Below are 13,993 nucleotides of genomic sequence, written 5' to 3'. Positions count from 1 at the left end.
ATACTAATTGAAACAAGCAATTAATCTCCTTTATGTAGTAGAGACAGCCACAAAAACTGGAAGAACCACCCAAGGCAGGTGACAAGTCAGACCCAATCCCTGTGGACTGAGGGCGTTTCCCTGATTGCAAAGGCGGGGGTAGGTTATTGGATTTGAACCTGCATGCTGGAGCAAGAAAGCCAGAAGAAAAGTTCTGAGTGTGACCTTGGCCTGGTCTACATTACATGGTTAGGCTGATGTTAGCTGACTTGTGTTGACCTAGTTGTGCAAGTGTCTTCACTTTAAATTTGACGCCCACAGACATAAGTGTCTGATTTAGGGCTTGTCTACACTTGCATTTTATAGTGCTCTAACTTGCAAATGAAAAAAGCTTGAGAACCACTGGACTAGATGACAAAGAGATCTTTGCCATTTCAAACTTCTATAATTCTTTTTCATATGTAAATTAACCCTATCTTAGAGAAATTTAATACTCATTTGAAAGAGAAGTCTCTAACAGGAGTCTGACAAAGCGATAGCATGCTTGCAGTGTTGTAGCCATATTGGTCCCAGGATATTAGAAAGACAAGGTGAGTGAGGTCATACAACTGAACCTCAAGAGTTATGAACACCAGAGTTACAAACTCACCAGTCAACTACACACCTCATTTGGACCTGGAAGTATGCAATCAGGCAGCAGCAGCAGAGACAAAAAAAAAAGCAAATAAAAAAAAAAGCAAATACAGTACAATACTGTGTTAAACATAAACTACTAAAAAAATAAAGGGAAAGCAGCATTTTTCTTCTGCATAGTAAAGTTTCAAACCTGTAGTAAGTCACTGTTCAGTTGCAAACTTTTGAATAAACAACGATGTTTTGTTCAGAGTTAGGAACATTTCAGAGTGACAAACAACTTCCATTCCCAAAGCGTTCAGAAGTCTGAGGTTCTCTGTATCTTTTATTGGTCCAATAAAAGATATTACCTCACTCTCTTTGTCTCTCCAAAGTCACCAGAAGACATTTCCTGGGTTGCTACCATGTATGTCTGTAAGTGCACTGCATTATTCCCAATATACGTTTGTACCTTCATCATCATGCTTAAAAAGCTAAAGGAATTGCCTCGTAAATTTGAACACTATAAATAACAGTGGGCTTTGCTTATTTACAACTGTGGAGCCTTCCACCCACATTCTCAAACTTCCTAGTCTGCAATCTTTGAAAGGGAAATTCAGTGTCTCTGCACCCCAGTTGATCCATAAATTGTACAACACGTGCCAGGAGTGTAGTCTAAGGCTATAGTCATTCCAGATATCTTTTTCAGAATTACTGGCCAAAGCTAATCAACTGCCTAATGCAGAAGAGATCTTCTGTGCCTTCCCACTTGTTATGGTAGAATAACAAAGGGAAATTTGTTGGAAAGCTGCATGAGAATGATTTTTGTATGCTAGTTTTAAAATTTTAATTAATATTTACTGCTGTGTTGAGAATTATAATATGAGCTTGTATGTTCCGAGTAAACCAAGTACCACCACTAGTCCAGCCCATACAGAATCCTGTACTGATTTGGTTGAGTGAGTCAAGATGCTGGGGCTGACCTATTAAATTTATTGCGTTAGTTTGGATTCCTGATTTTCAGGAGTTATTCTGGAAATCATATGCAATATGGGTTTATTTTCATTTCCAAATCAGATGCAAAAAATAAACAGACAGGACATACTGAGCTATGGTTCGAGTTCTACTTTCAATGTAGTTTATACAACTTAGGACTCCAGCAAGCAAACAAACCAGCTATTGATTCCAAAGCTCAGCATAGATTTTGCACAGCATCACCCCCAAGAACAGAAGTCACAATATCCAAAAGGTATTCACAAACTTAATACACTTGAATGCAATATTTTTCATTTAAGCAAACTTAAAGTTAAGAATTTGGTTGTGTGGTTGAATGGAAAAATACCAACATCTTAAATGATAGAAGGAAATAGAAGTGCAATTGTCAATTCAGGGACATGACATTTTTCCCCTGATCTATACTGTCAACAGAAGTGATCTCTCATTAAGATTAAATTATTAATGACAGTGGTATAGGGTGACCATATTTCCCAAAGGGAAAACGGGACACCACATGGGGCTGGCCCCTTCCCTGACCCCCTTCCTGCTCCCACACACGGGGCTGGCCCATGCCCTGTCCTCCTCCCCACCCCCATGCAAGGCTCTCGTCAGAGTGCAGCCTGCTCCCTGCCTGGGGCTGGCATTGCTCCTTGCCTGAGCTGGTGTTGCCCAAACCCAGCCCGCCCCTTGCACAGTTGTAGCTGCTCAGCTGAACCATGCCTCCATCCCCCACAGGGCTGGCATCACCGCTTGCCCCTCTGCACATTCCTCTGCACTCCAGAAGGGGTGCATGCCCCCTTTTTTTTTTTTTTTTGCAAAAGCTGGCATTTGGCCTTTATTGCTCTTGTATATGCAATCAGAGAATCTATATAATGGCATGAGATGAGGATAAGTAACTCTTCTAAAACAGAAATCATAAATGCCCATGCTGGGGCCCTGATTCTGTTCCAATCCGAATCATTTTGTCACTGTCACTCTTTTCACTGGGAGCAGGACCTAGAATCATCATAGTCAGCAATTTCTTCCCTTTTCTGATGTTTTCCTACAGCAACCCACCTGCTGGTGAAAGTAACTTAAAGGACTTGCTGGTACTGCAGAGTCCTGCGGAGTGGGAGGGCCTCAACTGGAAGAGGTGGGGCCTTTAAATCCCCGGGCTTTTAAATCAGGATTTAAAGGGCTTGGGGATTCAGCTGAAGCTAGGAGCCGGGCCCTTTAAATCACCCCCAGAGCTACCAGCTGCAGAGGTGGCTGGGAGCCCTGGGGTTTGGGCAGGGGTGAAAGTAATTTACATTTCTTACCCATATGGTCCAATCGCAAGCAACCCACCCACCTCTCCTATGTACTTCATGGATCCCTCCCATTGCATGACATAGACAGAGAAAATAAAGCTACTATTACTACTACCAGTACTGTCTGTAATAAAACTTTACTAAATTTTTTTTTTTTTTTTTTTTTTTTTTTTTTTTTTTTATTTTTGTGTTTTTTTTTTTGGAATACAGCCTGAAGAAGTGAAACCACTGTCACATTTTCTACGCGTCTCCCTCCTCTCCAGCCAGGTTGGACACTAGGCTCCATGCTTTCTCCCTGCCTGCATTGAGCAGCAGCTAAGGGTACCTTCTAGCTTGCAGCAGGAGACTGCTGTGGAGAGAGAAGCCTGCCTCTGCATAAGAACAGTTTAAACTCAGCTGTTCCCTGCACGTTCAGCAACATTAAAGAAGGACTGCAAGCAGTTTGGACATCACAACCATGATCCTCTGCTGGGGAGGGAATGGGATAGATTTGAACTTGGAAATGGTTCCTGATTTTGATTGTGTTTTTTGTGTATAGGAGATCCCCTCATCCCGAAAGATGAGGCAGAAAAGAACTGCCCCTGCCTTGGTCACACACACCCTCCCCACCCCTGCCCCCTCAACAACTGGGAGTGAGATTAACAAGGATGCCAGGAACAGCTTCTAACTCTGCAAGGAGAACCCCTGCTGGGGGTTGGGGAGAGGAATGCAGAGCCTTGTCTGTAGCCTGGCTGGAGCAGGGAGAGGGAGGAGACCAGAAACCAATGTGACAGTGAGTTTTCCCCTTCCACCTGCTTTTATTAGCTCTGGATTTAAGCTGTGCAGCCAAATGCTTGTATTTGTTGTGTATATTAGAGAAAATATTTGGAGAATATATATTATTATATATATATTAGAGAAAATATATTAGAGAATATTTTATATAATAAATATATTAGAGAAAATATTTGGAGAAAAGATCCCCTCATCCCAGGGGCAGACAAGGACTGCCCCTGCCATGGTCAAACACACCCTTCCCACTCCCCTCAGCTACTGTGAGTGAAATTAACAGGGATGCCAGAAACCACTCCTAACCCAAGGGCTGAACCACTCAGGGAACAGCTGAGTTTAAACTATTCTTATGCAGGGGGCAGGCTTCTCCCTCCCTCAGGCAGTCTACTTTTCTTACCAGTCTCGGTACTAGCTTACTTTCACCTTTGCTGCCATTTCTCAAGGGCCTAGGACAGTGAGGTCACAGGGGCTCTGCAGGGTCTGTGCTTCCATTAGGCAACCCTAGGCAGTTGCCTAGGGTGCCAGGATTTGGGGAGGTGGCATTTTGTGCTCTCTCCACAGGGTGCACGGGAGTTTTGGGTTCTGCTCCTGTCGCGCCGCTGAAGGACCTTCTGCCGACGTGCCACGGAAACCAGTGGCAGGCAATTGAGCAGCTCAATGACTGCTGCTGTCACCTGTGGCATTGCAGCAGCAGGTCCTTCTTTGGTGGCACGATGGGAGTGGAACCGGAAGCTCCCGCACGCCCCGTGGGGAGCGCACAAAATGCGGCCCCCCTAATTCTGCCTAGGACGCCAGAAACCCTGGCGCTGCTCCTGCGGCTGTGGCAGCTTTAAACCTACAGACATACTGCAAAATCTTCATAACATTAGGGAAGTGCTGTGTGAAACCTGTGCACAGTGACAAACCCCCTCCTCCCACCAAGAGAATGTGGTGCCTGCAGAGCTGGACTTAATGCTTCCTGGGAAAATGTGTGGTGGCTACTTGCAGGCGTGATTCAGACGACTGCTGGCCCGAGGGCCGGCCTGCTGAGCAACTTAGTGCAGGTTCCACTATCTTTAAAAAAATACAATAAAAGCAAAAAGCCTGAGTCCGAAATGCAGGTACCGCCCCGAGGCCGAACCCGCCCCGCTCGTGGCGGCCCCTGCTGAGGGCACGACGCCTCCACCTGTGCGCGCGCTCGCCAAAATGGAGCGGCGGCGGCCGCAGCGAGCGAAGTTCCCTCCCGCAGCCAGCAGCCAACTCTCTCCGCGCCGGGGGCGGAGCCACAAGGCAGAGGCAGGCTCAGGTCTGGGGCGCGCTGCACCAATACAAGCCAGCCCAGGAGAGCGGCTCCCTGTGTGTGACCCTCCCCCATGCTGTGCAGTCATGGCGTGTGAAGGAGAAACTCTTCCAAGAGCTCCCAGGGCGTCATAGCAGCCCCCGGCCTCGCCACCTCCCACCCCAGGAGAGGGTGAGCGCGCCCACACCCAAGCCAGACCTGCCCATCTTCGGGGGGCGCCCCCTCCCCAGGACTCTGGTCTAAGGCAGTGCCCCCGCCCCCCCCGCCAGGAGCGCTTCGCTGCGCCTGTTTCAATGGAGCCTCCTCCCGTTCAGCCCGGGAGCAGCGTGGCAAGCTGCAGCCGCAGCATCGCCCCGTCCAGCCCCCCGAGAAGCAAGCAACGCACCCGGCAGCCTCCGCGGAGCGCGGCTTCCAACTCTCCGCTCGCCACCCAGGGGGGAGGGGTGGTCCCTAGGCGGCCGCACCTGCGCTGAGTTTGCAGCCCTGAGGGGGTAGCTGGGCAGAGCCCAGCCCGGCTCCCCGGGAAGGGACCAGCCCGAGCGCGTGGCCTGCCCCGTTCCTGCACCGAAAGCCCCGGGGCGGCTGCGGGCGGGGGGGGGCGTTGCGCGGCAGCCTGGGAGGGGGGTTCAGTGCGACCGCTGCCACTGACACCTTGTTACTTCCTGCTTCGCAACCCTAGGGCCCGATCCATCTCGGCGGAGGGATCCACTTGCCTCCTCGAGCCTCCGCCCATTTCTGCTTCTGCTTTTTTTTAATTTTGCAAGAAAATAATTTGACAGCGATTTGCTGACACTGGGATTTTGCATCAGAGATTACAAGAAAGAATCCCCCCCAACAATCTCTTTCCCGATCACCAGACTGGGCGCGCAAAGGGAGATCATGCAAAAGGTAAGTCCAGGTTCTCAGACCCTTTCCTAGTGTGGGGTTGCAAAGTGTGTGGGGAGGTGGGTGGATCTTTCCACCACTCCTTCTTCGCTCCCAGTGCAATTGCTTAGGGGAGGGTATTGCATGGGGGAAGGGGAGGGAGGAGTATGTTTCCTGGCGGAGCGATATTTGTTTACAGGATGAGATCTGTACTGTAAGTAAAGTAGGACCGAGCAAAGGCAGTTCTGCAATAAATTAGTATTTAAATTGCATCATCGACGCCCCCCCCCCAAAAGGGAAAACTTGTGCCCAGTCCAGCCAGGTCTGTGCTCCCGGATCCTGCATGCACTTGTTGCAGATTTACACCAGGTAGGCAAATACTTAGCAAGTTTCATTTTGCATTAGCTGGGGCTCCCCTAAATAAAGAAAAAGTTTGCAGCTCACTCTCGCTCTGTAGTGCTGAGTAGGCGAGGCCCTCCCTGCAGCCTCTTCCTTCTGTTGCAAGACATCCCAGCAGGGAGAAGAGGGCAGCCTGGCTGGCAGTTTTTTAGTGTCCTGTGCTTGCGCCTTTTTTTTTTTTTTGGAAGTGGGGAGTGTGCGCTATGTGCAGGCCTTAGGGAATGTAATTAAAGGAATGTATATGATAAAGTTCTCAGTCTTTAACCGAGAAACTGCAGGATTCCTTAGGGATGAATCTTTTCACAGGGTGCATTTGTGTCAATGCTGTGGTGTGGCAAGCTACTGTATGCGTGGATTTGGCACTTGATAATATGCTGCCATACCTGCCTACAGTGGGAAATAGAAAAACCTGAGATTTTCATCTTGGCCACTCCCTAAGTCTCTACCCTACCATTTCTCCTTGGCAAGTGACAAAAAATATTGCTGAAGATAAGTGTGCTTTTAAAATCAGGAAAATATGTTCCAGTACTTTGTGATTCCAAAAAACGTGGCTCTTAGAATTGCCTTTTTGCAGCCTGCTTGTAGATTTTCCTCCCATATTCTATTCAGTGTCACATTCAGAGCTGCAATACTGGAAGTTCAGATACTCTGGAGGCAGGCCCCAGAGTTTGAAAATTCGCTATTTCTCAGGCCAAAAGCCTGAAATTAAATATGGATGTATGCTGTGGGCTTTGCATTTAAAAGGGGTTTGAGCTTGATGTGCACCCCTGAAAAGGGTTTAGGATTTAAAGTAATGAAGGTTGGTGGTGGTTGCTTCTTGGGGAAGTTGGAAAGGGATGTGGATTCAGGTTCTGAAACATTTTGCTGTAATTATATTTATATTGTGATCTAGTAGGGCAAGATAATGGCTTGGTTCCTACTTAATGGCCAGTAAATAGCTTGCAAATATTGGAGAAGAAATGGTACTTTGAATTAGCTGTACAGGGTGGCTGACAAAATTCAAGTGTTCTGTGTGGCATACTTGAAATATTAATTTGCTAACTTATTTCCATGTACGTGAATCTGTTTCTAACAAGATCACATTTAAGTTTTCTATCTGAGATTATTGTCTAAACAGGCTGTTGCAGCTGAATCACATGGTTGCATAGAAATTTATTTTTTGTTATTTTTATTCTTTGGAAATTATACATTATTGCTTTCCTCAGATAAGGAATGTACAGTTAAACTGGTCACTGTCAGTGATTTTAAGTACTTAATTTTGTGGTCTCTTGAAATGTGTGGCATAAGGAGCAAAACTCTATACAAGATGTCTAAATACGAGACAGATGTTTTACAAGTAAAATTAATAATCGGTTAATAAATGGATAATGCTTTCTTTTTCCTATGCTTGCTTTATAGGTTAGTTGTTCATGTCTATCAGTCAGTTAGCTGCACTTGACTTTTCACGTGTAAACTTTGCAAATTTTGTGCTATAATAAATTAATACATCTTTGCTGTCCCAACAAATTACTTAAGATAGGTGCAGATCTTTACCGACTGAAATAACAGAGCATTAGAAAATGTGAATAATAATGAAACTATTTGTGAGAAAATGTTGTGATTATTTTAGTTGCCAGAGACATACAAGTTTAACCAGTGATTAACAGGTTAAACTTATATGTCTCTGGCAACTAAAATATCACTGTAAGACACCAATATGGAGTGAACCCTGCACAGGGATCCACTCATGTGGAGAACTTTGCAGGGTCAGAGCCTAAATATTTTCCTTTCTCAAAACCTGTAAATGTGTTTTGTGCCTTAATTAAATAATCTATCTTTATGGTATCAGTGTTTGGATAAACCATTTGTATGCATAGTTCTCATGCACGGAACATTTTTTGTATCATTTATTTAATTTGTGGTCTTGACTGGACATTAACTGGCCTGGAACAGAGCTATTTCTCTGACATCCTTGGTATTACAGTCTTATGGGTATTTTAGATAGATGAAAGAAAATTCAGGCATTTATTAAATTTCTAGGCCTTGACTGCTATGCTACTTTGAGCCACTTCTTTTGAGGTATGTTCACTTTTGTATAAGGTTTGTTAAGGCATACATTTAACATAAGATGTACTGTTTGGTTCAAATACTCTATATATGTTATGGGACTTTGAAGATGTTAGTTTAAGAGGCTTTGTTATAAATAAAGAGAGTGTACAGCTTAACAAATAGGCTTTTTTTTATTTAGTTAAATGATTTCCTCTATCATGTGAAAAAGCTGCATTAGAAACATTCCTTAGGGTCACATTTGTGAATTACCAGTTAACACTGTTGTTTCCCTAATGTTTATGTATATGTGTGTTTTGAGAGAGTTAAAAGTCAATACATAAGACATGCACACAAGTTATGTAATTAACTAATATCTTTTTTTATCCTTTCTGCTATGCTTGAATAACAGTGTATGTTTATGTAACAAAATGAAGCCAGAGAACTTCAGCAAGAAACTGAGCAGTGTTCAGACATCTGACTACCTGGTCAAACTAACGAGTGACAGACTCTATATAAAAGAAAAGATGTGAATAATGTAGCTTTAAGGACAGAAGTGTTTTTTTTAAAATGAGCTGTACAGTGGGAATTTTACCTGAGTGTGCAGTGCAGAATCAGGCCCTTAAGTGAAATGATAAGGCCAATCTTGATCACATTGTTGTAATGTCTATTCTGCCATTGACTTCTGTGCAGGATCAGGCTGTTGAATAGTTCACTAGATGTCCTTCCCTGCTGTTTGACCCATTTGAAAATGATGTGGTATTCGAGTAAATAAACCAGAGCATGACTAAATTCTTTGTCTGATGTTAAGTGACTCATTTTGCGTTGGGGGGGTGTCAGGCTTTATTTCCTATTCATTTATTGTTTTAGGTCTGTATATTGCTCTTGGTCACGTGCCTCCAAGTGCATTACAATGTTCAATAACATAAAATATGTACATGTTTCAGTTTAGGTTTATTTTTGTGGAAGGCACGTCCATTTAACTAGGAAGGTGGTTCCTAGGTTTTTAAATAAAATTCAATCAGTTTAATTTTTCTGGCTAGTTTAGTCTTTTCAGGAATCCAAGAAAGTAACTATCATTATTGGAGTGTTTAATGTAACTCCCTCCATAACAGGTGGAGAATAGGAGAAAAATATAAGGACAGTACTCCTATGTCCTGTGTAATCATGGAGTAATGCAATATTGAGACATTTTTATTAATGAGAGCATCAACATTTTTCTAAAACTCGATGATAAACTCCCTATTTTTGCAAAATATTTTGCTGTTTGACTAGCTGCATTTAGGCTAGAGACAGCAGCTCAGTATAAGCTCCCCCCTTCCCCCCCTTTTTTTTTCTCAACCTAGCCATGCTCCTTAAAGGTTGGGAGCCTTGAACCCGCAATGTTTTCATGGAGGTTCTTTGTCAGATCCAGGAGTGGGGAATGATTTTGCTTGAGCTCATGTTCTCAGCCCTTCCTCATGTACTGGCCTGGTTTTGTCAATATCCATTCAGATTTCTCCCACTTTCTGCTTGTATTTTGATGGAATGATTTAGTTCTGAGTTTAAACCCAAAATACCCTATTTTTACGGTGTGAGGCTTACTCTGTTGTGAATAGTTTAAAATATGGTTTTAAATCTGCCAGAAATTTAAAAACTTACGTTATTTTGGCAAAACATTTGAAAAGGATATTTGTTCTCTCTCTTTTGATAGTTCAGCAGTACAGCAGCTAAGCAAAACACTGTTCTCAGGTCTGTACTGGCATTGGTATATGAAGATGTCTTTGTGACATGGCAGTGCCATTTAAAAGACACTGCATTACTGTATAAAAGATGTTATTAGCTCCATTGAAAACATGAATTTAAAAAAATGAAGGTGTGATAGTTATGAAAGAGGAGTTTTCTTTCCCCCCCCCCCCCATAAAAAACTCCTGGGACAGTGTTGGCACCAATGATGAAGCTTAATCAAAATTGCATTTTTAAAACTCTAAAATATTGTTTGACACTGTTAGATACAGATAGAAATACAATCTATGCACATATACTAATTCTCTCTTTGTGATTTCCATACTACAAATGTTTAACCACTTGAATAACTTTATTCATGTGAGTAGTATTATTGACTTTAATTACGTGAATAGACCCACTAAAGTTACACAGATGCTAGAGTGTTTGCCGAATGGGGATCTTCAGTTTAAACCAAATACCTAAGGAAGCAAATTCTAGGTATTTAGCCACATACAGTACTATAAAACCCGTTTTTACATCATATTTAGCTTTGAGAAATGTATTAAAATTCTTTTAATCGATTTCAGGGTAATGGGGGAAATCCTGCCTTCTAAGAGAAACAGAACATAACACATTCAAATATATTTTAAGAAGGGCTGCTCTTTCTTTAGAGAGTATGACAGAGCATGACTCAAAGGATATTTAAAAAATAAAAAAAATACTTTTTTCTTCTCCTTTTTTTGGGAGAAAATAACTGAAGAGATCCAGTGTGGTTGCTCTTCAGTGGCACATAGGAGTGTGTAGCACTTGTGTACAATATTCTACAGTCCTATTCTCCGTTGTTGGGAGCATGTTTGCCCCTAGCTCTTAGGCAGGTGTGAGGAACAGCTTGCCCATTCATAGAATGTATAGATCTAGGCAGTTGTTGAGTCTGGCCCTGGCAAGAGACTGGAATGGGGGATCCAGAAATTATGGGGGGTTCAGACAATGGGGACATCAGAGAATAATTATTTAATGACATTCAGTGTTGAGATTAAAAAATCTAAAGCTTTATAACAGTTAAAACACAAATTGGCAATATCATGTCAAAATATACATAGTAAATCACCTTAAATCAAGTGCAATAAATTCTCAAGCACCATTTTTCTTACTTTCCATATCTGTATATTTTGATTATCATCAATGGAAATATTTTTCCTCAGTTTGTGTTTGTATAGTGAAATCACTATTTGTCTACATTCTCCAATTAAAAAATCTAATATTTTCAAGTCCAAATATGCATACTTAGTTTTGCCAACTCTCATGAGTTTGTTGTAGTCTCATGATATTTTATGAGTCTGTTAAAGTCCGAGTTCCTGTAGTTCTGTAAATATATGATCTCAGCTTTCATTATTTAAAAATAAAAATAAAAAATTGTAGCCCTCATGGTTGCAGAGACAAGCTGAAAAATGTGACCTGAGACTGTCCTAAAGGCTCAAAACCAAGAAGGCAAATGAAGAGAGCTCACAGTCACTGTTTTGTTTTTTTTTTTAAATCTTGTGATTTTTTTTTTTAAGCCAGTCTCATGTTTTTTTGGGGCCTGACCCATAATTTTTGAATGCATGGGGTTGTCAGTGCTGTATCCTGCAGTATTCTACAATGGTAGTCCAAAACACTCCATCTTACAGTAGAGATACAGAAATCATCCAGAATGCTGCAGTAGTACTTTTATAAGTGCATTTTGAGGTTCAAAGTGAAATGAGTTTTGTGGTTTTAGCTTACTTTGTAATGAAGTGTGATACAGATCACGCAAACAGCCCACCTAAGTTTGCATAGTTATCTAGTTCTGTGTTACAGAAAGACCCAAGATACTACTATTATGTAGACTTGTATGAAAAGGTATTTTTTTTCCCTACATCACCATTGGAAAATTTGTCAAATTTTTATCTGGAGCACTGAATTCTTCAGTACTCTTCACTGGCATAGCATGCCTGTGGGTCAGTCATTTTCTGAGCCATATGGGCACAAACAAATATTAAATTTTCCCTTCCTGAAAATAAGACATTTGTTAATATCTCACATTTTCTAGTGTCTAACTTTAGTCTAAATAGAAGACAGTCAATCTTTTTCCCCCTTGTCAGCTGCTCATTCTAAGATTTCTGAAAGAGGCTGAGTTGTGATGTGTCCTTGAAGTGCTGTGTGGAAAAAAAACTGCAATACTTTGACTCCGTTGTCTCTATATTGAAGCAGCATTGCTATTTTTTGATATCTGGATTTTTTTTTTTTAGATACCTTATGCATGCTAATGGGTGGAGGGAAAGTTGTGACTGATAGGATTTTTTGGGGGGCCCTATTATAAAACTGGCGAAATATGGTGTTGAGAAAATATTAATTTGGTAGGCGAGTACAAGTCTAGCAGCAGCTTACCCTAAGCAGTGAGGGATGGTCATATTGACAACTGGATCTTTGAGAGTGGCAGTGACTAAGTGTAGAAAGAATAATATAATATATCCTTAGGGATTCTGTATTTACATTGCTCCTGATTAGACATCCCACTTTTTAAGGACATGTGTATGTTTGGAGCTATAGAGCTTACACCATATTCATTTCTCTGTAAATCAAAAGAATACTGTAGAGGTTTCCATGATAGTCATTTGAAAATGACTTTGTTCTCCTGCCCTATAAAGCAACGAGATAACTATAGATATTTTAAATTTTTGTTATGTTTAAACACATCCAGGATTTTCTTCTTCAATTTTATATCTTCAGAAAAAAAAAGTTGCCTAACACTTTTCTGACCCAAAAAAGAAAATGTGCTGCATCCCTTCGTTTCCCCCTTCTTCTACTTGACGGGGGGAGTTGGCATTTTCCCCAGTCTCCCCTTGTGTATGGGGGGGAAATGTTAGCATTCTCTTTTTATATAAACAATCTCGGGGTTGATATGTTAAAATGTGGATGCGGAAATCTATCTAAGGCCAGAAGTACAATAGAAACTTTTGCTGGTATAGCAGTGTCAGTTAGGGAAATGTTAGTGTTTTCCTTTTTGTTTTTTGGGTGTCATTTCTGTACCAGCAAAAGCCCTACCGTAGAAGCAGTTATACCAGCATAAAAGTGCTTTTGCCTATATGGTTTATTTCACTCACCTAACTGGGATACGCTGAACTGGCAAAAGGGCTTTCTTGCTGGTATAAGCTGCATGTACACTAGGAAGCTTTCACAGGTAAAGATCTCCAGTACAGGGACTTTTAAGTGTAGACTAGGCTTAAGCAGAAGTTCTGTTCTTTCTGAACAGAGTAATGGCTGTCTCCCCAGATGTGCAATGTTGGATAGGTGAGTAAGGTAAACATTTAACACAATGATCCTGCAGTGGGAATATTCATGTGTATATAATTAAGTCCATCCTTACTCTTTTGCAGGGTCATGTTTTTAACTATGTACTGTACCCATAGAAACTGTGAAATAAATATATTTATTTGAAAAGCTTCTCTTGTAGTTGAGTAACCTTCTGCTATTCATACAGAATTAAAATGGTCATCAGTTGGCATGTGAGACAATGTGTAGTATTCAGTGTTATCATATATCCTGTTTAAGTGACTTCAAATGCTTGGTTATTGAACTGTATGTGAAAAATAAAAAACCCAAATTGGGAGACACTATATTCAATTCTGAAAATGTAGAAGTGAAGACAACTGTTTTAAGGCATAAAAGTTACAATCAATTATTATTCAGTTTGGTCACAGATTATTCACTGTCCTCAGACTAGTTAGCAGTACATGAAGGAAAACTACATACATTGTAAATGACGCTGCATATTCATTGGCAAATCTGGGACTTGTAACTCAGAATTGTTGCAGCATCACCAGTGGTAGCAATGGTGGAAAATGTAGGATATTTTTACTGCCATCATGTCCCACCCATTTGTACCATCAGTGGGGCTCCACTAGTGGAAAATTACAATTCTTGTTTTTTCGAGTGTAGACACAATCTTTGTTAATAGATTAAACCTGCATTTTGTAGTTATTCACTCTTTCAGACAAAGATCAGATTTGTCTTTTTAGTAATGATATTTATTTATTGATTAAGAAATTAAACC

General features: G+C 41.6%; 1 protein-coding gene across 10 annotated transcripts in view; it reads left to right on the top strand.

Annotated features, from left to right (window-relative positions):
• The first annotated feature begins 4,926 nt into the window (after positions 1-4,926).
• The window catches only part of TRERF1 (transcriptional regulating factor 1), a 145,708-nt gene continuing 136,641 nt past the window's right edge, over positions 4,927-13,993 (top strand). For 4 of the 10 annotated variants that reach the window (XM_032787184.2, XM_032787183.2, XM_032787190.2 and 1 more), the window contains exons 1-2: positions 4,927-5,097; positions 5,606-5,814. The gene's annotated coding sequence lies outside the window, so the exon portion shown is untranslated. Of the gene's footprint in view, positions 5,098-5,422; positions 5,815-5,986; positions 6,160-13,993 lie in introns of those variants that run through there. The other 6 variants (XM_032787185.2, XM_075064353.1, XM_075064357.1 and 3 more) reach the window with 5 other exon arrangements.

Source organism: Chelonoidis abingdonii, chromosome 3, assembly GCF_003597395.2.
Source record: "Chelonoidis abingdonii isolate Lonesome George chromosome 3, CheloAbing_2.0, whole genome shotgun sequence".
Classification (NCBI taxonomy): Eukaryota; Metazoa; Chordata; order Testudines; family Testudinidae; genus Chelonoidis; species Chelonoidis abingdonii.
Note: the sequence above shows the minus strand (reverse complement) of the source record. Positions and strands in the feature narration are given on the sequence as shown.